This window comes from Ischnura elegans, chromosome 6, assembly GCF_921293095.1.
Source record: "Ischnura elegans chromosome 6, ioIscEleg1.1, whole genome shotgun sequence".
Lineage (NCBI taxonomy): Eukaryota > Metazoa > Arthropoda > Insecta > Odonata > Coenagrionidae > Ischnura > Ischnura elegans.
Genome location: NC_060251.1, coordinates 93,765,478 through 93,792,183, shown reverse-complemented (window position 1 = coordinate 93,792,183; position 26,706 = coordinate 93,765,478). Strand labels below are relative to the sequence as shown.

Here is a 26,706-nt window from a genome sequence, read left to right as displayed (position 1 = left end):
CAGGATTTGAGCAATCCATTCAATCAGTTTCACTAGCGATTAGTAGAATACTAGATTGGTAAGGGTAGAGCTCACTCCATACTAAGCCAGAGGCGCGTGAATATCATGCATTCAGGTTACGGGCATCGTTTTCTTTCCCTGGGCCACCTCAAACTTCGACGATTTAATTCGGGGGACTTATCCGAAGGCTTGTCATCCGAGATTTGAACCCACGACCCTAAGATCAGCAGCCAATTGCTCCAACCACTAGGCTACCAGGCTGTCCCTTTGACCAAATACACATAATAAAAGCAATCGCCCAAGGTTTTATCACATGGAGATTTTCAGTCATGAAGATAGAAGAGAAGCTCCTTGGATGAAATTAGCCTTGAAAAATTCATTTAGCGAAACGTACCCGATCGCACATCAGGTATACTACAAAATTACACCATCAAGCTATCTTCCACCATGGTAAATTACAAACTAGCTTTACCGAACTGGGGGTTCACGCCGTAAGAGATGGCTTTATGGTGCAACTGGTTGCATTCCTAATTGGCAATCGCGAGATTCATGTTTATACAATTTCGACGTAGTTATGTAGGAAATTTCTTAATTTTAAAATAATTATTTTAGAAAACAAGGCTCTATCGCAGTAATTAAAAAAGTTACCGTGAATACACGTACTACCTTCCCCCTCAGTTCAGTCGTACTTTTGAATAGTATTCTGGTTAGGCACCAACGGATGTTGGAGCCAATGCTATGATTACTTTGCAATATGATCATAAAATTTTTGATTGACATGTTACATCATTGTTTGTTAAGTTGAAGATAGTTTGAATGCATCGTAAAAACTCTAAATAGAATCATTGACATTAATAATTTTTCATCTCGTCAATACATGTTTCGAAGCACGCATTGCTCAATATCTTACAACGAGTGATTCAAAATGGTACATTTTCCTCTCTCAGCCCGAAACTTTGTAATATCGGGTAATTTTGTTTCTCAATCGGCCCAGAATTATATATATTATATTGCGCAATTTCGTGCCACAATCGGTGCAGATAATTTTGGATGTCACATGGATCGGAACTTTATTTACTATTACGGGCAATTCGAACCTTCCCAGGCCCGGAACAATACGTTCTGTTTCGTATCGGGTCAATTTCCCAGTGACTAAGCATCAAGTGGCTCCTTTGTGATATTCATGATCTGACTGGTGAGTACGTCGAACATTAGAAAAGGAGAATAGATTTGTACATTTTATATTCCGTGAGACATTCAGCAACCGAAATTACTCTTAAGCAAGAATCACGAGGTCATTTTTTCTGTCCCTAAGAATGATTGCTCCAGCGATAGGTTTTCAGGGACCGAAAGAGTGATCGCTCGGCACATCACACGGTTATTCTCACCATCCCTTTTTCCATAATTCATTCCCTCACTTTTCTTATTTACGATTGTCATTCAATGAAAAGGAAAGCGTGGCGTTACAATTGCTCTTTGTGTCCGTGGGTTCTGATTGGCTAAAAAAACTGGTACCTGCGATGGTCTCAGCGACGGAAAAAAGGGACGTGCCGAGTGGTGGAAAAAAAGGCTGAGATTTCCATCCCTGGAGCCATCGCGGAAAATGATTGTGTGAAACGGTCATTATTCCGCCATCATTGGAGTGATCGCTTGAGCTATGGCTCGGAAGGGATGGAAAATATGAACTTGTGATCCTGACTGAAATAAGGTTTGGATTACGCTTGAATACAATTTCCAACTCAGTTCCAATTACCCCGCGCTAAGATTTTAACTCTAGGAAACCTTTTCTTAAATTTGAATGCGGCGAGAGGGATGCATCTTGAAATGAATCGAGGGAGAGAAATATTTCTTCGAGCAGTTCGTTTGCACCCTCCCAGTGACATATCGGGTGACGGATGTCCCTTTGGTGGGGGGGAGGGTTGGGGGGTCTGGCGCTGAAAAAGGGAAGCGGCCGTAATTGAGAGAGAAGGCGAGGGCTGGCTGGGTGACTGACTGCCTGCGGGCAGATAATAGGCTTCCTAGAGAGGGCGCTCTTCTCCTAGAATGAGACGATGGGAAAGAGAGGATTGTGTGTGTGGTTCTGCTTCGCTAAAGAAGGTAGCGCGTGCCGCCTTGCTAGTTAATCCATGCACTGGAGGCGAAATATTATTACCTACAATATGAAAAATATAATTTTTTGATAAATACGCTTATAAAAAAGGAAAAAAATAACGGCCTACGACCCTTTAAAATATTGAAAATTTCAAATATGGTCGATGAGAAAGTTACAACAGCCTTGCTAGTTAGTTCATTCCCTGGAGGCGAAATAATATTACAATATTGAAAAACAATATAATTTTTTCAAATAAGTTCAACAGATTCAGGCTTCAATTGGTGGAAGTTAGACACATTGAAATAAATAAAATCTCGTAACATATTTCCACAAAATTTCTTACTGCGTGCAACGCGTTTCGGCTCGCTGAGCCATCATCTGGTCTTGTACCCGATGATGACTCAGTGAGCCGAAATGCGTTGTACTAAGTAAACAAATTTTGTGGAATAGTGCTACGATCTTTTATTTATTTAAAAATATAATTCTTTATAGATACGCTAATAAAAAAAGAAGAAAATAACGTCCTACGACCCCTTGAATTATTGAAAATTTCAAAAATGGATGGTGAGAAAGTTACAACAAGTTTCAGAAGAACATTTGAGGGATAAAAAACGAAAAACGTGGTGCGCATGTGAGATTATAAAATTAATACTTGGTCATTCTTGGAACTAATCACCATATTTAATTTTTATTTATTAATATTACTCGAGATAATGTTCCGCTCATGGTAAAAGTGTAAGAACGTCGCTCTAACATTCAGTTCTGAGCTGAAGGAGAAAGAGGAATAAGTGTGTGGTTCTGGTTCGCTAAAGAAGAATGCTAGTCCAGTCGTTAGGGGATAAAATTGGAGTCTAATCCTACATTTGTTTAGATTTGATAAGTGGGGGTAATTAATGTTTAAAACAATTAGCTCGCGAATAATCAGGCGTTGATTAGCCAGTCAGAGAGACGGCTGAGGGGTAGGATGTTACTTATTTTTTCTCGGATTTTTTGTCTACCTCTTAAAATACGCTACAGGGTGCAGAATGGATATCCTATATCCGATTGCTTAAGATTTAGAGGTCGCTCAAGGAGCATAATTAACAATTATGGTGCAATAACATTCAATTTTCCCGATTTTAGGGGATAATATCATTCACAGGGTTAACGTACAATTTCACAGTTCTTTCGGGCCAAAAAATGCGATCCATTCTTACGTCCGCTCAAAAGTTTTCCATGAATACAATACTTTTCTGCGAGCCACAGCCGCGCGTCACACCTCTAACGGCGAGCTGGTCGCTCACAGGCCGCATTCACGGTCAGCTGATAGGTCCTGCGCCCCTCATTGCCTCGCGCCTTCCCTAACGTGAGTCGGTGGAAGAAGGAAGGAGTCGATTACTAGGTTGAAATTGTACACACCGATTGCTTACTGTAGTTTATCCTTTAAAATAACTACTGTACTAATATTTGAACCTAATATATGATAAAGAAAGAAAATTTCAGGTTGAAAATCCCAAAGAATATGACGGACTGAAAACCTAAAATTGAAAGCAGCTAGCCAACTGTATTCATGCTTGTCAAATGAATTGAAAATGCTTTAATTATGCTTGCTAATCTCCACTCCTCAACGCAGTCATGAACAATCTCAGCAGCCCACTGGCAGTTCCGGTGAGTTTTGGAATCTGTAATGTTGTTTTTCTTTCACCAATCGGCCATGAGATTTATTGAACCATTTAATGGCGTAATATGCAAAATAGTTATTACATTACAAAATTTATATTACTTGATTCAACGATTGCGTAAAAATTTCCTTTGTTGGTACCTAGTAACCCTTGTTGGCCTAAAAGTGGTGAGGGGTATAGTAGCTGCGTTAGGCAAGCGTTACGAGGAGTAAGGGATGCGGATTAATTAAAGGATGAGTTTATATAAAAGGCTAAAGGGTAGAGAAGCGCTACAAAGATGTTGAACAAATTAGGCTGGGAGCCGCTAGAGACTCGGAGGCTGCGCCATGCTTAAATTGCTTAAGCATTTGAGAAAACATACCTTTCGGACCGGCACAGAGAATATCATATTGGAACCCCACTATATATCTAGGGCCGACAGAGTCGATAAATTTAGACGTATATTTTGCCGAACGGATAGGTATGGTAATTCGTTTTTCCCCCGAACGATAGAGGGCTTTAAAAAATTCTAGTAGGAATTTCGTCAAAGCGTTTCCTTTTACCTGCGAACTAAAATCTAAAACGCCAAACCTTTTTAGGCGGATTACCGAGTAGCATGTAGATGTAGATTTATAACCATGATTAACGTCATAGGCATTTTTTCCGGTTCTTTCGTCGCTAAGAATTAGCTAAATCTTAAGCCTGTATCATTTTTTCAGTCCCTTTCGAGCGATAGCTTCTGTCTCACGTACCCAGGATTATGTCAAAGTGGATTGCACGAAATCTCTGAGGAATACTTCGGTTTTTCAGTTCCAGGGAGTGTACGAAATGTGGAAACACGCCTGCAGAAGTGCATCGATACTGAAGGAGCATGCTTTGAAGAATATCAGAGTTTTTTTTTAGCGATATAACTAATAAATTTCTTTCAATCAATTTATTCTCATTATTTTAAAATACGCACCCAGAATTGATGGAAAAAGTACTGAAAATATGTGATCGGCATTAATTAAAATCACCCGGTCAAATTTGTAATTAATAAGCGTTACAAATTATTCTTAGAGGAAGCATTCAGTAGGATTACTATTACGATTTAAATTACTTTAAAATTTGCTCCTGTACGTGACGCAATGTCTGTCAATATATGTTAGTAATATTTTATATATTATAAAAGCAAGAAGTGAAAAAGAGCATTTTAATTATTATTCGATGCCATTGATTAAAGTAACAATAAAAATGCTTGGCTGAAGCAATTTAGGCTTAAATAATATGTTCTAACAAATATTTAGATATGTGGATGAGGTCAATGTAGCTGGAACAGCCTTAATGTAACTGGATGTGACTGTAACTGGATGTAACTGAATGAACAGCCTTAATGTATCTAAATATCAGCGCGCGTGAATTCAAATGTTCACGATTGATTATTGAATGTAACGATTACACAAAGTTGCAAATAATTGCTTAAACTTTGGGGTAGATTATTGAACAGTGAAAATTGCTTTCTTAAAAATGTATTGATCACGAGCAAAAATTACAAAAAATTACTCGTTAACAGCAATGCGATTACATTTACTTCCGGGGATCGGGTTGATATGGTGGCTAGAGTGTTGGCTTCCCACCCGGCGGGCTCGGTTCAAATCCCGGCAGTGACAGAAAATTTTCAGAGACTGCCCGATCCCTGCTTGAGTGTTGTGTGGAGGGAATTTGAAGCGCAACCCTCCGTCCGTCGAATGGGACGTTAAGCCGCGGTCCCCTTGGTGCCTTTCGTTAAGAGCAGGGTAATGCCGACGCCGGGTTTCTCTCCACCCTTCCTTCCATACCCTTCCCTCATGGCGCAAATGGCCTCAGCTGTCGGTAGCCTCTTTCAAATACCATACCATACCATCATCTCAAGAGCATAATTTCACATAGAAACCTATGAGAACTAGTATTTCGGAAGGTGATCAGTGGAGTAACAAGGAATATGCTTTGGGGGTGGGCATTTGAGGGGGCTAGTTGGGCGACCCCATCTCCCCCCAATATTGGTGGGGCGCAGGGGGTGAATATTTCCTCCCCCTCATAACCTGTGTGTGATCAGCAGCACTGTGGTGCTGTGTCTCTTAGTCATGTGGCATCACATCGCTCACTGATCAGGGGTGATCGCACAGTGCAGCTGATTGAGCTCATTCAAAACCACTTTCTATGCTCCATGAATGATGATTCCTCACTTCCGCCGGGTTTCTCTCCACCCTTCATTCCATACCCTTCCCTCGTGGCGCAAATGGCCTCAGCTGTCGGTCGCCTCCTCCAAATACCATACCATACTTTCACTTCCTGCAGTCTTCGAACTTCTCGGTCGTTGATTAATAAGGGTGAAGCCGATAGAGAAGTGACGTTGTCTGCTACCGTCGAGCACTGCCCGACCCGTCGCTTGGCTTCGCCCTGGTCCGTCCCTCCAGGTGACGACGACGCCGCTTTTGAAGTGCTGCTAATGGCGTCCCAAGGGAGGGCTATCCTCTTTACTGTGGACTAATTCCCTAATTTATTTCTCATCCCACTCCACCTTACTCCTGCCTCTCTTTCCCTTGTTATTTCAACGCGACCACTTCTGAGAGGGACGGTCGCCGTGGATCCTTGTACCGGTTTCGAATTGGAGGATTTTTGACAAATTCTCCCATGGTCACAACAGTTTTGCCTAATGATAAATACCTGCACTCGGTATATAAATTTTTACTGGTTAATTTAGCTGAGAATAGGGTTTTTTACTTCCTAACTAGCTCACTAGGTTCGTAAAATTTTCTTTACGATCCGTCAAAGTAAATTTGACAATTTTTCCGTTCTGTTGGGTGGAGAGCTGCGTCAAACCAATCTCTATCTACATAATAATAAATACCTGCACTCGGTATATACATTTTTATGGTTAATTTAGCTGAGAATAGAGTTTTTTGCTTCCTAACTAGCTCGCCAAAATTTTCTTTACGATTCGTCAAAGTAAATTTGACAATGTTTCCGTTCTATTGGGTGGAGAGCTGCGTCAAAACCAATCTTAAGATTCTCGACCACTGATGCTTGAGAGGAAAAATAAACCTGTACACTTGAGATTCCCATCATATCGGCATGCAAGAACGTGTGCACATTCTTATTTCTAGGATGATGCAGCTGAATTTCAGGCCTAAGAAGGGATTCACGGAAAAATGTGTTCTTGAAGCAATTACCATGCATAGAATGTCGCTTTGCCAGTCCATTGGCTTCGTCGCGTGGATGCGAGTCGAGTATTAGGTACGACTCATGAACACTGTTTCATTTCGCGTTTTCTCCGCTTCACTCGTTCAAAGTTGCAAGTGAACGTTCTTGAAAGGATGAACGCATCTGCTGCTTAGGTATTGCTCTACTCAGGCACCGAGAGCCTATGGCATGGGGTGTCAAAGCTAGAGATTGGCTCAGAAATTATGGAAATCGTTCTCGGAGAAGTTATCTTCACCCGTGCTTCATACATTCAACATATCTCCCAGTAAAATTCTCTCTATTTATAAATCTTTGGAAATTATTCAAGCGAAAAACTTAAACCTATGTTACTTTTCTCAGGGTTGATCAACTTTGCATGGAGTGCGCATCCTGGTTTGGAAAATTAGTCTTTTGAGAAGAAAGCTTAAAGCCCCGTTCACATCAACTTAACTTGAATTAAGAGGACGTAACAACGAAGGTTTAAAATTAAGAAGAGAAACTTTAATTCACAACAAATCAAAGCGGAGTAACTCGACACGAAATAGCCATTAGTTGAGAAATGTTCGTATGTCTTGCAAAGTTTATGCAGAAGAAAGAAAGGTAGTTATCAATTGCACTATCAAAGGTTCTCTTAAATTGATTTCAAAATTGAAACTATTTCTGAGATGATATGATTGGAATATTTTACGCATCGGCATTTGCTATATAAAGTCAAGTGACGCCAAATTGAGTTGATGTGAACCGGGTTTAAGAGGACTCACCATTGTCTTAAGGGGACTCATCACTCACTCTGGACCAGTCGTACATATTTTTTTCTTTATGGCATCGCATTAATTGTTTAAATCTTACGATGACATCAAGATATTTTCAGGGCATATAAAGTTGAACATTGTCAGCATTAAAAAAATAATGTGATTAATTTTGAAATTTTTTATGGAGGCAAATATTAAAAAAGGTGTATTAAATATTATCGCTGCCAGAAGATAATACGGCATTACAGCGTTAGAATTTCGATCGTCACGAGTGCGGCGATGGAATCTTTGGCCATATTCATGTACATTTACAGGATGTCAGTGATGTAATGTGACGAAGTAAAAGTAATTATTCCCGGGTTTTCAACCAAGTGTATTTCTCCATCTCCATCATCTTAGAGATAAAAGCATCCCACCGGTTGACAAACCGAGAAGAATCTCTGCATTTAATAGTGAGTGTAAGCGACTCAAGGGATAGGTTGCGGGTTAGCGACCCTTCCGAGGGTTGACCACACCAACCATCTACATACTCGGTATACTGTACCGTATATACTCAGTATATACTGAGTATCTAGGTGACCATGGCCACATCCAACTGTGGACTGCTTGTGACACGGTCCAAGATATTTATTTATGTATTTTCTTCCCGAACCACCGAATACAGCTCATATCGGCCATTTTATATTCGACTAATTTAACCATCGCACGTACACGAACAGCCATGCCCTGGATAGGGGAAACCTACGCAGGAGGGACTCGAACCCGTTACCTCTTGTTTGGCAAGCGAGGAGTTTATCCCGCCGCCACCGAGGCCGGCAATAGCGTGGCTATTTACCGGTCGGCTATCCTCTCGTAACAAAAAAATAGGTAGAGGTTATTTTTCGAGGCTGACAACTTAAGAAAAACGTAGTACATAACTAAAACCCATGATCAACCATTATTTGCTAATTCTCAGAACAGCAGCCAGTGAAAGGTAAGTATGCGGCAGGAGAGACAGAAAAATCGCGAATATATTACACGACTTAAAGATCTAATCTAAGTATCTACAGTGATTTTAAAGTAAAAGAAGTCAGAAGGAATAAATAGAGAAAATTAAAGATCAAATACCTTTAAATACTGCTCAGGCCAGGGTGTTCAAGAGGAATTCCTAGAAGGAAAGAAAACAATTTTCTATCAACAAATAATAATAATAATAATAATAATATAACTTTATTTCATTTACATTCAAATATATTACATTAGAAAACACTTAAATAATTATGGAATATATAGGTACCCCTTATTGAATAGTTATGGGGCTACCATCATACACTTTTTGCACAGGTCTGGTGCTAACATACATGAGAAGTAAATTTATTTCTTTGCATTAAGTTATTTGTTATCTTACCGATTGTATTCATTATTATAATATGATATTTCAAATATTTACACAAGGATAAGTATCTTTCTTATATAAACGCATACGCTCAAGAGGCACAAAAACAATATTATATATTTAAGAGGACGCTATCTTTGCTGCTGAATCGACTTCGGTCATTTTTTATATTTACAATCATAATGCCTGTTTCCATAGTTTTATATGTGACTGTGGAGCAGAGTACTAAGTAATGGGTTTGAAACTAATTTGACAGTTTCATAATCGAAAAAACTTCATTTGTTAAAGAAATATTTTGTAAATTCATGATTTTTCAATGTTTTGTTTTCTTTTATGAAGGAAAATAACTGTATTTTCATATTTCGGGGGGGGGGGGGGGGGGTGGGAGGGGGGACTCCCCTGGCCACGCCACTGGTCAGTGCTTCATTGGTTCTCTTCATTGTGGTTTAGGTCGCAAATTTTTCGCATGTAAACAACGATTTTGATGTACCCCAGAAGAAAGGAAGAAAAAATGAAAGGTTTGAAGAATAAATGAGAAGGTGTGAGATATTCTATCTTACTATGAATAGCTGAAATTGCATTTCGTGGCTGCACACGATGGTTTTGTAATTAAGCGATTCGTGAAAAACGGACTTAAAACTGTTTCTCAGGACTTAAGTCGCTGAACTCTGCCCTTGAAAATACCAACTCAAGCACTCACTCAGTGATTCTGCCCAAAGGTTGGTTTGGATATATGAGGGTAGAGCTCAGCGTTGACTAACCCACAGTCGTGTGAATTTCACACATTCAGGGAAGGGGGTCCGTTCCTATCCCTAGGGCACCTTGGACTTGGAGAATTAACTTAGAGATACGTGAAAATCGCACTTTCATTTTTATTTTATCGCACTTTCAACAACAGTTTATCGCATTTTGTAGCGCCTATTTTTTATTTTCATAATGAGGTAGATGACGATAAAATGTAGTGAAACACAGTTATATGACAAAATATAGAATATTTTAAATAATTATTTTGTCGAACAATAATAAATCAAGGAATAAGACATGAAGTGGCGGCGGTGTAGCTTGCCCGCAACCACTTGTAGTTCGCGGCCACGTAGAATCCCAGCCAACTCGCAGCTGGCCAGTCGCTCACCTGCTTTAAGCGGTTAGTGTCGGCGGAGCATTTACACTGCGCTCGGCACAAAATGTACGAATTTTGCCGTCGAAAAGGCAAATTTGCGTAAAAATATCATAAAATTCCAGTCATCGCATGTATGTCGCATTTATTTGCGCACATCGCATCTATATCGCATTTATCGCATTTGCGATTTTCACGCATCTCTAAGAATTATGATTTGGGGTGACCGAAGGCTTCACACGCGATATTTGAACGCGGGACCCCTCTGTGAGTAGCAAAGCCCTCTACCCAATAGGATAACTTGCTCCCAGTAGGAAATACACTATGGGAAATTTCTACCCAGGTTTTAATCACCATCGTCCGTCTCTTTCATTCTTTTGAACAGTTATCCTTACATCCCATGCCATTCACCCACCTTTCGTCGCCTCGCAAACAGAGAATCCTTTGGAGTGGCCATTCAAAGCTCACCCTGCCCCGTTTTTACGTCGCCGAGACGCTAAATATTGCTTAAATTAAAAAAACCTTTACATCCCCACATATCTCTCGATCCAAAAGGAAGACAGGAAGAAGATTCGAAACTGATGAGAATGTAGATTTCCGTGATGAAGGTCCACTTTGGACTGCCGGGCGAGGAGTCAGAAAGAGTTTCCCTAATTGGCGGCGGCAGAAATGAGACAACTCAATCGAGCGTGTGTGTGAACTCCAAGCGGCTCATTCTTTCACATTCTCCTGGGGCGAATATATAATTTATATATAGGGAGAGAGAGGCTAATAAGATCCCGATGTGTGTTTTTAGTTCTCTGCCAAACCTCACGCACACCCAACCTCTACCACTCTCCGACGAAGAAGAAGAATAAAAAAAAAAGAGAGAAAAAAATGAAAAACGCCAGGCGCACACTAACACTCAAGGCGGCGCCGTTAATTCCGGCCTCATCTCCATTTGTCACGTGGTGGACCCTCTCTCTGGGCTGGGCGCGCCTATTACACGCTGCCTCGCCTTGTTCCTCCGGCCGGCCAGACTCCATTTACACCATCCGAACATCCCCTCTTCCCATCGAGGACTCTTCCAACTCTATAACAGCCCCAACCTCATCCCACCCCGATCTCGATATAAACTGCCAACCTCACCAACTGTGGATGACGCACTCTGGCCCAAGGGGGACCTTGTGATGGAAAAATCGATTTCGATCGAAATCGAAAATCGAGTTTTAACCTTCCGTCGGGCGCAATGGATCTGGCGGGCTCAGCGGAAGTTTTTTTACGCTTCTCCGAGCCAATAGTTCGCAGAGACGCCTCATTACCATAATAGCTGTTTATTTTGGTACGCTATATGCAGCCTTTCGCTTTTCGCATTTATGCCGACAGATCAGTGGCGAATTATTTAGTATCATTAAGCAGAGTAATGATAAAATAAAGTGAAATAAAAGCATTATTGGATATATTATATAGCAAAATAAAGACCCTAATCATACACAATTCACATGCTAAAGTACATTCCATTAAATAATACTTTAAGCCTAAAGATTAGGTCGCACCTTGCTGGATCGGTCCGGGGCACGATGGCGGTGTGTAAAGGGGTATATTAATGGCAAATAAGATATCATTTGTGTGTTAGATTACACTAGTTATGGTGCTTTAAAGTTTAAAGGTGTACCACCGAGCCGTGCTAAGAGTTAATTATGTTATTTTACATCTGTGCCTGTTAGGCACATTGCGCCAGAATTCAGCAATTCCAATATTGAGCCCAACGAAAGGTTAATATAAAAAGATCAAGGAAATTGAGATCCAGCAATGATCTTCGAGTTCCGATTCAAACTCTATTTTTAAACTTCGATCTTGACCATTTCGTTTGATCTCATCTGTGTCACAACCGGCGCATTCGTCAGCGCAATTTACAATTAGCTAAATGAGTGCAGGATTTTAAATGACAATCCTTCTGGTGGTATGAAAAACATTTTTTTACCGTTTTCAAGAAATATGAAGGAGGCGTTACTGAGAATTAAAAAAAAACGCGAAAGAACGAAAAGAAAAAAACCTTTTTCGTGAAAAAATAGGAACAGATAAAACCTTTGCGGCGTAGTGGTCGGGTTGGCGAAAGGTTAGGTTTGATTTCCATTGCTTGGGATCGGATCCAATTCCCCATGACTATGAAACTACATCAGAAGTATCAGAAGTGGCTATAACTATTTGCGATCAAAGAAAATATGGATCGAGGGTTTTGTGGGCTGACTGGATAGGGGCCCTTGATATTTATCTAAGGGTCCGATATTATGACTTAAGAGAATGTTAATAATAAAAATGATACATCGCGCATTATTAAAAACACTACGTTTACCAGCCAGCAAAAACATTTATTTGCATTAAAAAAATTCTTCTGTTAGTGCTAATAGGCTTTATAGCACATTAATTCGACTTGTACCACTTAAAACTAGTTCCACCTACGCAAGTAAATACTCCAATAACGTCACCATAATCATATTTCTTGAATGACAGATCAAAAATTTAATTTTACATGAATTACACTTACGGAGTCCTGGTGAAACTGAAGTTTCATCGAATAGCCTGTGAGGCTGAAGGTGTTACCTAAATACATTATTCATCAGTCAAAATGGCTAAGTTAAACTTGAATCACGCGATCACTTTTCCGTCCCTCAAGGTAATAGCTCCAGTAATATGTTATCTGGGATCAAAAGAATAACCGCTCGACCCATCATTTTCTGAATCACACGGTCATTCCCACCGTCACTTTTTCCATCGCTTATCCCGTCACTTTCCATACTTAAAACTAATAATCCATTAAAGTGAGGCATGGACGATGACAGCAGCGGAGAAAGCAAGAATAGAGGCCTTAGAAATGTGGTGCTACAGGAGAATGATGAGGATCAAATGGATCGATCGAGTAAGTACTAATGAGGAAGTCCTAAGAAGAGTAGGAGAGAAGAAAAGCCTCGTGAATAAGAAGACGGAACGACCTTATAGGCCACATCTTAAGACATGATGGCCTGATGAAGACATCGATGATCGTCGAAGGACAAGTAGGTGGTAAGAACGGAAAGGGAAGACCTCCACTGGATAACCCCGCCACTGGTTTGGAGGTTAGAGCTCATCCCGAACTAAGGTGGATTTCACTCATCCTAGGGAGGGAGGGTTCATATCCCTCGATCACCTCGAACTTCCAAGTTTATGATTTCTAGTGTCCGAGGCCTTCTTCCTGGATTGGAAATCGTGACCCCACCGTAATCTCTTTCACCGTAATCCATTTTCTCTCGATCTATGCTTAAAGCGAATTACGTTTTGCGTTCGGGGAGAACAAAAAATATTCCCGCATTTGATGGTGTTATAAAGTTAGGATAAATATGGTCCTTCTCGGCGAATGGACACTGAATAAGGTCTTCTCGGGTTCCCAGCCGGATTAGAGTGTCCATTTTCTCCAACCTGGCGGACATTGATCCCTGATGATGAGGAACGTGTCGCACATCGAAACGTTGAAAATTGGCTCTCTCTCACCCGGATGGAAACTGAAGAAACCCTAATTCCGTGATAAAAAGTTTTTTAAAGGCCTGTCCTAGGAGTCCTTTTAACATCACCCCGTTCATAAAATGACACGGATTTATTTTTTTCTCTTCCTACGTAATAGAGATGAGACTAGACAAAAAGTGTCCATTGGGTGAGAGCGCTCCAAAATGGGGGAATGTGTCAATTTTTTTGCCCGAGCATCGTAAATATGGAGACGTATTCCAGCCTTCCCGCCATATGCACTTGCTCTGGCTGCCACCGCCGCAAAGGAGACCTGTTTCTTTCTTCCCCCCCCCCCCCCCCCCCCCCAGCCCCCCGGATCCGCTTGAGAGTCCACAAGTGGGCCATTAGCCGCGAACCCTTGTACGCATAAAAAAGGAACACGCATCGCCCGTCGGTGGGAGCGATGCTCTCCTCTCGGGCGCCGCCGCCCGCCTCGGACCCTCGACGCCACGCAGAGCGGCACTCCGTCTTCCTCAATGACGCCGCCCCCCTGGCACTCTTCCCTTGGCCGGCCTGGACCTCCACCAACCCCGCGGACGACGGCAGATCCACTCTGAAGCTTCATACATTATTACTAGAGATAGGTGAAAATAGCACTTTCATTTTTATTTTATCGCACTTTCAATAACAGTTTATCGCATTTTGTAGCGCCTATTTTATATTTTCATAATGAGGTAGATGACGGTAAAATGTAGTGAAACACAGTTATATGACAATATAGAGAATATTTAAATAACTAAGTTGTACAACAATAATAAATTAAGGAATAAGACATATAATGGCGGGGGTGTAGCTTGTCCGCGCCCACTTGTAGTTCGCGGCCACGTAGAGTCCCAGCCAACTAGTAGCTGTCCAGCCACTCACATACTTTAAGCGGTGAGTATCGGCGGAGCATTTTAACTGCGCTCGGCACAAAATATACGAATTTTGCCGTCGAAAAGGCAAATTTGCGTAAAAATATCATAAAAGTCCAGTCATCGCATCTATGTCGCATTTATTTGCGCACATCGCTCTATATTGCATTTATCGCATTTGCGGTTTTCACGCATCTCTACTTATTACCAATAGGGTAGTTTACTTCATCATAGAAAACGAAAGGCATTGATTACAAAGGCCAACAAAAAAATTTTGCTTGAAAACTTTTTTTTTTAATAGCTGATCTTTATAGATTTTGATGTGCCGAGTCCAAACCTGGCTTTAGTTTTTTTGTATCACCCATAGTTTCCAAGCAATATGTATTTAATATTTAGTCTAATATCCCTATACGGTGTACAGTGAAATCAATGAAACATTATGTTACGTAATAAAATTGTTGGTATTTACTGTTCACTACATCGTGATTAAATTGTTTGTATTTACTACAGCGTGATAATACAGGGTTCACTTGTCAGCTTACTTCATACATTATTACCAATAGGGTAGTTTACTTCATCAAAGAAAACGAAAGGCATTGATTACACAGGCCAACAAAAAATTTTATTTAAAAACTTTTTTTATTTTAATAGCTGATCTTTTTTAGATTATAATGTGCCGAATACATACCTGGCCTTAGTTTTTTTTGTATCACCCATAGTTTCCAAGCAATATGTATTTAATCTTTAGTCTAATACCCCTATACGGTATACAGGGAAATCAATGAAACACTGTGTTACATCATAAAATTGTTTAAATTTACTGTTCACTACATCGTGTAAAATTGTTTGTATTTACTACAGCGTGATAATACATGCTTCACTTGTCAACTGGAATTGGTCTACATTTTTTTCCCTTTTTTCCTTGAAGATTCTTGTGGAGATTTTTCTGCGATGAATCGCTTGCTGAACTTCTCGGTGAAATACCAACACTAATCCCCATTATCTTCGTTCATTGGACCTACTTTTTCAATTTTATTATAATTATAACAAAAGCTGTTAATTAAAAAAAATATTGCTTGATTTCATAAATTTAACTGTAAAATGTGAATAAATGGTGGGTGATACAACTTTAAAACCATCATATTTGGATTCAGCAACTTCAGAAAATGAGAATAAGGTATTTTCAGTAAAAAAGTTTTTTCATTGTTGGCCTGTGTTATGATTCGTTACCCACCATTGGTGAATTCATAATATACAAATTATTTGGTTTTAGAAACCCCAGTTTAGACGAATGTTTATGTAGGTAGTTGGCAAGTACGGAGAAGAAAGACCGCGCATTTGATCTATGGGAAAATTATATAAGGATGAGTAGGAGGAGAAATACGTATGTGTAAAAAGAGTAGCTGAGTGAAGAATTCAGTGGAGAGCTGCGTCAAACTAATTTAGAATTGGGTAGTTTCCTTCATCAAAGAAAACGAAAGACATTGATTGCGATTCGTTACGCACCATTACTGTATTCCTAATATACAAACTATTTGGTTTTAGAAATACCGGTTTAGACGAATGGCAATGCTCAATTTTATCCTCATTTGAAAAAGGCCAGATTGGCGCCCATGCGATGCACCCCCGCGTGACGCTACAGGGACCTAGTATCTATACGAGTAGATAGGAGTTTTACATCGTCTGAGATTACCAATGCATGCACGAGGCCCAGAGCTCAGGGAAACATCTCTTAATAATCACCTATTAAAACTGCCTATGGTCGGAAAGTTTCCTTCGCTTGATAGGGTATTAATAATCCTTAGGTAAGCCAAGCGCTACCTGCTAGTAGGGCACTCTATGCTACCGCCATGCTCGGCAGCAAGCAGCCTGCATCATAGCGGCGTTCATAGCCTCGCACCCAGGAGGCCTCACACAGGGGCAGCCAGACGTCACACGGGCTTTTCCCAGCATTCATACTTAGCCGTCGCGTTTTCGCGCGCTTGAAATTTTTCACTATTTATTTGATCGCGAAAAATAGATATCGTCATTTAAAAATCAAAAGTGTGAAATGCGTACTCCAGGAGTAATAATCTCTCATTTAGGCGATAAAAAATTATAGGAAACGACCCTGTTATAAAAGTATTCAACCGAATTTTTGAAGGTCATTCATTTTTACTTTTTCGAAACAACGAGAAAAGAGAAAGATAGGAAAGACTCTTTTGTAGCGTGATTTGTTTAGGCATTGGATCGGTGAAAGAATGGACAGAGGCACTGGCGGATTTTGAGAGGGGGTACGTGCCCCCCCAAACACTTAAAAATAGACAAGATTTTTAATGCGGTTATCATTAAGTTCGTTCTATTTTGTTTATTACGAAGCCTCAATAATTTGATTTAACATTAATAACTTCATATCAAAATAAAGAATATTTTCTACAGTAATTGTTGCATTTTGTTTTTAATCACAAATATGAGAAGACCTGTCAGACCCCTGTGCCCTTCCCCCTCAGAAAAAAATCCCGGATCCGACCCTGGACAGGGGCCATCCGTTTGTTTTTTATTCAGTTCGCGGATTAAGTCTTTTTGCACCGGATCTCATATGCTCGCTGCATATTCAAGGTGCGGTCGGACGAGAGCGAAATAGCACCTTTCTTTTACTTTTTCATCCGAAAATCTTCCCACAATACGCTTGACGAATACTAATTTCTTCAGGGCTATGCCGCAAATATTCTTTATATGTGTTCCCCACGTGAGGTTCGAGGTTATCGTAACTCCCAGGTACTTCACTTCGTCTGTTGCCTTTATGTTAATACCATCCACTGCAAAAACATGGTTAGATTTGGACGAATTCCGCAAGAAATGTACCGCCATGCATTTGCTCAGATTAAGTTCGAGTCCCCACTCTTGGCTCCACGAATGAACGTTGTTTAAGTCAGATGATAGAATTTCATAGTCAGAGTGATCACTAATATCGCGATAGATGACAGCGTCGTCAGCAAATAAACGTATTTTACTGCTAATGTGGGAGCAGAGATCATTAATGTATATAATGAACAACAGGGGGCCGATTACGCTTCCTTGTGGAACACCTGATGTAACTTTTACAAAATCAGAGCTAATTCCGTGAAGAACTACTTTTTGTTTACGATCTCTGAGAAAGTCGCGTATCCAGTTTACAACTGTTTCGTTTAATCCGATATGATTCGATTTAATTCAATTCGATATGATTTAATTCGATATGAGGAAGACGGGATATGGCAGGCGACTGCAGAATGTGGAGGTGCTTGGTTGGTCAAATACTGTCTAGGTTTCCAATGGCCACAGGAGTAGGGTAGAATAGTAGTGAATCGGTAGAATGTAGGTATGTTTGAATCATTTCTCATATGCCTGGTAACGATAATATTTCTTACTACAGAAACTTATCATTATTATTAAAATTAGATCTGGCCTTAGGAATGATGAGAATATGAAATTTGGAAAAATAAAATAATTTCAGTTGCATAATCGCTTTTTTCAATGGTATCTCCCACATCCCTCATTCCATCACCACTTACCACAGTACCTAAACATGCAACCGATGCATTTCAAAATCATCAAATCAGAATGATGTGGCCCAACATAGTTCAAACATCATAATCTCTAATTGTAAAGGAAAAAGAAGCCTCGGATATCAATTAATGCCAGGTTGATAAGCTCAAGTGAACGTTGATGACGAGAGAAGGAATGTGAACGGACCAATTTTCTCCGTTGGAGTTCTTGTGAAAGAGAAGTTAGTAGCTAATAATCAGAATTGAAGATTCAATTAATAGTCGTGCGTGGAGTAGAAATATCATGGGCAAGTTTGATGAAAAAGATGCCCAAATATATCGTAATGTCTTCTTATTTTGATTTCGAAGCTCTAAAACACGAGTTTCGACTAGCTTGCAGTCATCATCAGGTACGAAGATATTTCAGTTACAGAGAGTTACACATAGATGGTGTTTCAGGAGGAATCTGCAATACTTCAGGAGGTGGTCGGGGAGATAATTGTAACCATTTGTTTTAGAAAAACATGGGATCGCACCTCCTTAATTACTGAGCTATGCCAACGCAATTTTTTAAAATTTATACTTTGCAGTTACCATGAAAACTCAAAATGGGTGAGATCGCGCAATCGTATTGTTTAATCTCGCTCAAAGCTCTCTTTTTTATTCAGCTCAAACATGAATTGTATCAGAATAATACAATCGCACTTTTTTGTCCAACCTTAATTATTTAATGTCCTTAAAAATCCAGAGTATTAAATAAAATGTCGAAAAGGCTGGAAACCCATGATAAACCGTTTTCATGGTTACTGCAAAGTGCATCCAAAGAAAATGTTTGCGTTGCCATAGCGCAGTAACAAAGGAGTTGCGACTCCTTGTTTATAGACAAAAAAAGCTTAAATATTTCTCTCCTACCTGAAGTATTGCAGATTCCACGTGAAACACCCTGCATATATTCTATAAGTAGTGTGGGGGGAAAGAAGGAAGAATAAGGGGGAAGAGTTAAGAAAAGCACTTTAAATATACTGTCCTCTGTACCTGATGGAGCCAGTTGAAACACTATTTGTGGAGTTAGACAGTAAGATGTATTTGTGTATCTTTTCACGTTGCTGCTCTCCAGAAAAAGTTGACTCCAAGTGTGATGATGTAGGTTAAAAAAATATTTTTTTGGTAGTTCACGAAAGACGCTCGTTTTAATAAGCACCCATGGCACTTGAGTTCGCTGGGTGTGAAGACATTATGATCGCTTGCATTCAGTTAAGGCTAAGAAATCCCGTTCCAAAATAACCGTTTAAGATGCCATAACAATAAATTGTAGGGATATCAGGCTGATAACCACAACAATTAATATTATCTAGACGTGTCATTCATTCATTCATAGTCAATACACAGTTTTACTCACTCACTCTCGGAAAATCTACCAAGTCGAAACAATACTTCTTAATCTTTTCACAACAATCTACTGATAATGCGGCTATAATCATCGGTTCCGATATGTCGAAGAATTGCGTGATATAGTATTCACACTGAGATATAAGAGAGTCCTCTCATCAGCCTCCAATGAATAACGATTAGCATTGGATATCAATGACTCAAGAGCGTTGAAATGAGCTTTTCGTCCACTTACTATGCATGAAAAAAGAGATTCAGTTTGGAAGCCAAAGTAAATTTATCTACACGGAAGTATTTATGGCCCAAAAAATATTCCCGGCGCAGAAATATGAGTTTAAAAACGTCACGAATATCACAAGGATGGATAGCTTGAAGCCTAATGTGAAATCATAACGAGGTGAACGCGATAAACGAAAGAAAGGAAGTGTAATGTGCGAAGTGGTATAAACCAGTTGGGAAGTTGGAACACCGCTACGATTCTCTCATTAATTTTTTTGATAACGTGGGAAGATTAGGGCCACAAAACTTCGGCGGCGGCCATAAACATTCTCCGAGCCGAGTCATGATTCCGGAACACGAATCAATCTTCCAGCGGTCGTACTATATACATTTTTTCTTTCGCCAACCTCTGCTTCGTTATGGCCTTTACCTTCCGCCTCGCATCAGCGACCGCGAATCAAACTTTAGCACGGACGTAAAGCATCCCTTAGCACTCCTTTCAGGAACATGCGGGGATGGAAAAATCCCTCCAGACCATTTCGATTCGCCGTTTTACTCGCAGCCGTAATTTCCTCCAGCTCATCTTCATATTCTCTTACGTATCTTCCCCGCGACTTGTGTGGTGCTTTTACGTACGTGATCATCCAGACCATCCTCCCACTTCATGACCGTCTTTATGACGTTTCTCCATCATGCGAGGCTCTAAATTATGTAGTACACGATGGAATAGCTATAAATATTCGAAACAGTCGATTTTTCCCGTTGCATCGGTAACAATGCCGATGATTCGCGTCGACCTCTGAAAGCACAGGTCGGAGCAGACATTTGCTGGAAAGGATTAACCTCATTTTAACTCTTCAACCTACTAATATCAGGAAAAGAATTGCGTTATCGAAGTAGGTGTGTATGTTTAGGAAATAGATGATGAAAAGACCGTAGCGTAAACGCTTGAAGGAAAAACTTTCGAAGATCATGAATTGGATGTAATAGCATTCTTACGGAGCGGAAAGGAAAAGAGACGAGAGAAAATTGAAGGCGTTCCGGATAGGGTGATGGAGGAAAATGGAAATATTGAAGAAGATGTGAAGTACCTACATTCATCAGAAGTATTTTCCTTTGGAGAACGTCTGAATGGTTCATAAAATAAGGTCAGATTTTCAACGAAAACCTTTATGTGGAGATAATCAAATACATTCAAATACTGGCACAGATGTATGAGATCAAAATATTCCAAGTGCAAAGAAGTATTTATTTTGAAATTAAAAAATATATATCAAATGATCAGAAGCGATGTTCATGTGTGCATTACCTTTTTGGATAATATTCATAGCACCAGATTGCTATTATTAATTGATAATTAAACCCTAAATGCATCATGGAACGATTTTTTTAACTCTACATCTGCGGTCTCCGCAGCCATGAATGGAGGACTCGATCTTGAATGGAGAACATTGTGAATGGTAATTAAACTTCCCGCTTCAACGGTAAATGGCGCTGCGGATAGTATTATCCGAGATGTACACACCGGAATATTCGAATTTCGATTCTCACCTGCTTGAGATGAGTACCTCTGTTTTTGTGACAGTAGGTAGCTGTGGGGATAGTATGAACATTTTCTTATATTAACACCTTGAGTGCGGCATGACGTGATATCACGTCATGGTGCGCTATCCCCTGGTGCTGATGACGTGATATCACGTCATGTGTACCCCGAGGGTTCCGGCCCTCCGTAAGAGCTCGGTTCAGTGCTATTATGCCATTTTGCCCCCCTAAGTTGCTCAGCAGGGATCTAGCAGCGCATTTGTGAACGCCGTTTCAAGCAACCTTTCCTGGGAGGATCGGGAGAAATTTTTTCTTTTATCTTAAGGTAAGCCAATTTCCATTCATTTTCCCCCTGTATTTTATGCTATTATTTTTATTTCTTTCTATTAATGCGTGAGAATGACAAATTTTATTTGAGTTTTATTTTAAAAATCATAAGTATTTACTATCTGGAACTTAATTATGTGTGTTTAATAATTTTTATTCTGTTTTAATAATGTTTAGCGAGAATATAGATATTTTTTCCATCCTTCCTTTTTTTCTTCTTGCGAGCCTAGTATTTTTCGAACCTTTATTGTCTGATGTTAATAAGTTTTATTCAATTAATACATGAAGTACTGTGATTAGTTAAACTTTAATGTAAATTTAAAAATGCCATTACATTTTATTTATGCAACGTAACATATCTCTAACTTTTGCACCCTTCCTTTGTTTGTCAGTGGAACTCCTAAGCAGGGAAGGGATCGACAAGCGGCAATCTTACGAGAGTGAAGGAAGTTATTTACGGAAAAAGTGTAAGCTATCTTATATATAAAAATGAATCGCAAAATGTGTTGGTAAGCGCATAACTCAACAACGCCTGGACCAATTTGGCCAATTCTTTTTTTAAAATGTTCGTTGAAGTCCAAGGATGGTTCTTACGGCGAGAAAAAATCGAATAATTGCCGGGAAAACCCTAAAAACAGCCCTTTTCTTTTTCACATACAAACGTTTTCTAACTAAAACGTGGAATCAATTTGAGCTTTATTGCTATTATTATATAAAGTTCATATTAAATTACAAGCACTCACTGTTATCTAAGAAATGTAGGTGTGTTCCTAACGTCAAAAAGTAAATTTGCACTTTCTTACCGCTATACAAAGTTCAAATTCAATCATATCTATCAAAACAGTGTGCGTGTGTGCGTTGGAGCACAGAATACGTCGTTGGAGGATTTAATGTCGCGTTCCGAAACTAAAAAAAAGTGATCGCGGACCCGACCAAATTGAATAGTCACAAAATATAATAATAACAACTTGGTTGAATTCGCGATATTATTTCTTTTGTTTTACTTTCGGCAGGCGACAAAAAAATAAAACATTGGTATGGCTTTAAAGGATTTGACTTCAAGTCATATCAGATTTAAAAAAAAAAACAAATTAAAAAAACAACTGTCAATGTCGATTTGCCGCCTTTGCCGGTGTTGTTTTTCTTGGATTTTCTGTTATACTCTACTGAGTGTGCTTTTGTTTTGTTTGCAGTGTTTTGTTATCTACCTATGAAAAAAAGTTATTGCATGTGACACAATATTTTAATAATGCCTCCTATAAGACGAGGCAATTTAAGTAGAAGAACACGAAATGCTACTAACCAAGCTAATTACCGATCTAATCGTACTGCACAAGAACGTGACGACCGAAATGAACATGAAAGAATTAGGATATCACAAACACGTGAAGCGCGAGCACGACTTTCAAGTAATAATCGCGCAAATTTGAATCGAGCTGCTTTCAGTTACGATGTGTCAATTGACTACAGTAACTACCAATGTGTTGTTATTGGTTCTATGAACTCGGTTTGCTCACATTGTAAAGCATCAAAATACAAAAACGAAGCCAATGGATTGTGTTGCGCAAATGGTAAAGTGAAATTAATACCATTGAATCCACAAAATAAAATTGCACTTGCACTCGCTTCGTCGGGAATCGCAGCAACTTTGCTTGAAGGTGGTCGAACAGCCCATTCAGCACTAAAATTGCCATTAAATATGCAAAGCAATGAAACTCCAACCTGCAACATTTCGAAGAACTCTGCAATGGCAAAGGTTTTGCAGCAATGTCAATTGATCATTTGGGATGAATGCACGATGGCACATAAAAAATTTTTTGAGGCTTTAGGCAGAACCTTAAAAGATCTATGGAGCAATCAGAACCGATTTGGTGGTGCAATGGTTTTATTAGCAGGAGATTTTCGTCAAACATTGCCAGTGATTCCACGATCAACGCCAGCTGATGAACTCAACGCATGTCTAAAGTCATCCAATTTGTGGAAATATGTCAAAGTACTTAATTTAAGCAAGAATATGCGTGTTGAGTTGCAAAATGACCAATCTGGAAACATATTCTCTAAACAACTCATTGACATTGGCAATGGCAATTTTCCTATTGACATGTTGACTGGATGCATTAAATTTCCTCAAAGTTTTTGTCATTTAACTCAATCAAAAGAAGAACTCATTCAGAAGGTATTTCCAGATGTTGCTCAAAATTACAGAAACCATGATTGGTTAAGCGAACGAGCGATTGGCAGCCAAAAACATTGATGTAAATGAATTAAATTTCAAAATTCAAGAACAAATTACAGGCGAATCGAGGCTATATAAATCAGTTGATTCGGCAACTAACCAAGACGATGTAGTTAACTATCCACCGGAATTTTTAAACTCGCTGGATTTGCCAGGATTGCCACCTCACAATCTTCAATTAAAGGTTGGATCGGTAATTATAATGTTGCGAAATATCAACCAACCGCGCCTTTGCAACGGCACACGGTTAGCGATAAAAAACTACTAAACAACGTGATAGAAGCAACTATATTGAAAGGAAAGTATAAAGGAGAAGATGTTCTCATACCGCGCATCCCAATGATTCCGACTGATGTGCCATTTGAGTTTAAACGACTACAGTTTCCAGTGCGGCTTGCTTTTGCTATCACCATAAACAAGTCCCAGGGGCAATCATTAAGTATTTGTGGTATTAATTTGGAAAACCCATGTTTCTCACATGGTTAATTGTATGTTGCCTGTTCCCGTATTGGAAAATCATCAGATTTGTTTGTCTATGCGCCAGGTAATCAAACAAAAAACATCGTTTACCACAAAGCACTACAATGAAAATAGAACTGATTTTATTTTTGTTAATAATTATGATTTACATGATTAAAATTACTTACTTTTAAATGCTTATAGTGTTTTATTTAATTATTTTTAATTCACACCGAATTATTACCAGGGTGACGGTTCTGTTCAGGATAATTTTTTGCAAAGAATATAAAAAAGGTAGGAACAAAACACTGCCACATTACAAATTTTTTTGACAGGACGAAGTCTGTCGGGTCAGCTAGTTTTAAATATTTATTGTTGATATATGCATATTATGCACCAATAAACATTCTTATTATAATTGCAAATAACTGTTTGGCCATCGCCAATCCCATGGATTGGCGAAGAAGTGCTAAGGAGTTGCTTTATAAAAATGCTTTTTTTTTCTCGATAACTGTGAAATCAATGGCTTATGGGTGCTCTCAATTCATTGTCTCGCCATTGTGAATATTTAGTTCCTAAACATAGTTTTACATTAGTAAAGCTGTTTGTAGCATTTCAGCTTTGGCCTATTACACCGAGTGTGTTTATTTTGATCCTGTTATTTATCGGAATTTTTTCAAAAAAAAAATGCAATGTATTTATTGCAGATGGTACGGAAGCGAGGAGTAAAACGGAAAATTTTTCATGCTGGCCGGTAGTCGATGCTGCTTGAAAGAGGTGAAATTCTCTATTTATCAGCTTTTGCCGATGATCAGCAGTCTTCGACCTTCCTTCAGGACTTGCAGCCATCGACGTCGAGGGAGGAAACCTCCGCAAGGACACAAACATTTCCTTCTTAGCTCTCTGCCTTCTCTAGCCGAATGTACACGAAGAAGGAATAGCGGGGGCTCCTGGAAGAGAGCGGGATCAGGCATTCTCTGAAGACTCCGAGCTAGAAATTAGAGAGGAGGAGGGTGGGGAGGAGGTTGAACCCTCACAGTCAGGTACTCCGTTGCCTCCTTCTACGCCAGATCCCTTTATGTCAATCACTGGCCCATCCCCTTTGTCCTATTCTTTCCCTGAACCCTCTAACAATACCGTCAGTCCTTCTCCATCCGAACGTCCTTTGCGGTGGACCCGTAGTTCAGTGACCCCTCAAAATATCACTTTCATAGAAAACCCAGCTCTCACCACTTCACACCCTTCCAACGATCCAAGTGTTTTTTGCGTCTCCTTTTCCCAGACACCCTCTTTCGTATTCAGACATACTTTCTTATAATCTCCGAAAGAATAGGTTAGGAATTGGAAACAATTGACCTATGAAGAGTTTTACCTTCATAGGCCTAATATTTCACAAGGTAGGTATTCCTATAACCAATATATCCGACTAATGGATCATTGCTATCTTGTTTGACCTGCTTTGCTTTCGGAAATACATGAGTCTTGATTGATTCTTTAGCATTCTTCAAGCCCTTCATTTTTCACCGAACACCGGCCCAAACGATTCAGAGCCTGAGTATTTCCTCTAAAAAAATCCGTCCCTTTTAGATTAATTTCACTCCTCCATTGATTCCCTAATAAATCCTTACCGAAAGCTATGCACGCTTTTTCATTTATCGTGAACCCGCTGGAAAGATTTCCCTTTATAAATTCCGTCTTTCTGTCATTAGATCCTTTATTCTGCCATCCTACATTCCTTATCCCAAGCCAATTTTACCATCAATATCTCAATCTCACTTCCCTGAACTCATCCAAGAGGAAGGAGGTAAAAAGAAGAATCGATGGTGCAAGTATTGCACTATTGCGGTGCAAGCACTCTTGGGCGTAGGAAAGAGACTGCAGATATCTACATTGGCTGCTAGGTCTCCTCTACTCTGTCCCGAGCTTTTTTCTTTCTTTCATAAGAAGGCATAAATAGTATTATATATTTTTGTATCATATATTTGCAATAGTATTATAGGTTAAATACATTGTTATAAAATTTGTGAGAGAGGTATTTCCTACATTGGTAAAACATACTTGACTGTACGTAGTTGTATATAATATATAATTTGAAAATGCTCATCTTTTCGATTGTATTGAAATTGTTTTGGGTAAATACAATATTTTGTTCATATCATGTGATTCCTTTTTTCAATAGACTAGGGCTCTTACATAAATAAGATGTAACCAGAGATTTCCAAGCACGATGGAATTAGTCTTTCCCTCGTGTAATTAGAAAGAAAACGCCATCGTTGCTTTCGGTAATCGGGTAAGTAATAATGGGCATAGATGCTGCAAATCTATTCCTAGGAATACGTATTGTTGAATGGTTTACTCGAATGGATATTATTATGCACCAAATGAAAAAATATTATTGCGGTAAAAATTTACATCATTTTCAGATTTCCGCAGAATATTCGTAGTAAGAACCGCGATACGTGGCCTAAATGAAGATTA

The 26,706-nt window shown here is 39.4% G+C and overlaps 1 protein-coding gene across 2 annotated transcripts in view; it reads right to left on the bottom strand.

The window, feature by feature from the left end:
* The window catches only part of LOC124161199 (transcription factor GATA-4-like), a 209,817-nt gene that overhangs the window by 66,807 nt on the left and 116,304 nt on the right, over window positions 1–26,706 (bottom strand). For both annotated transcript variants that reach the window (XM_046537447.1, XM_046537449.1), the window contains exon 3: window positions 8,793–8,832. The gene's annotated coding sequence lies outside the window, so the exon portion shown is untranslated. The remainder of the gene's footprint in view (window positions 1–8,792; window positions 8,833–26,706) is intronic.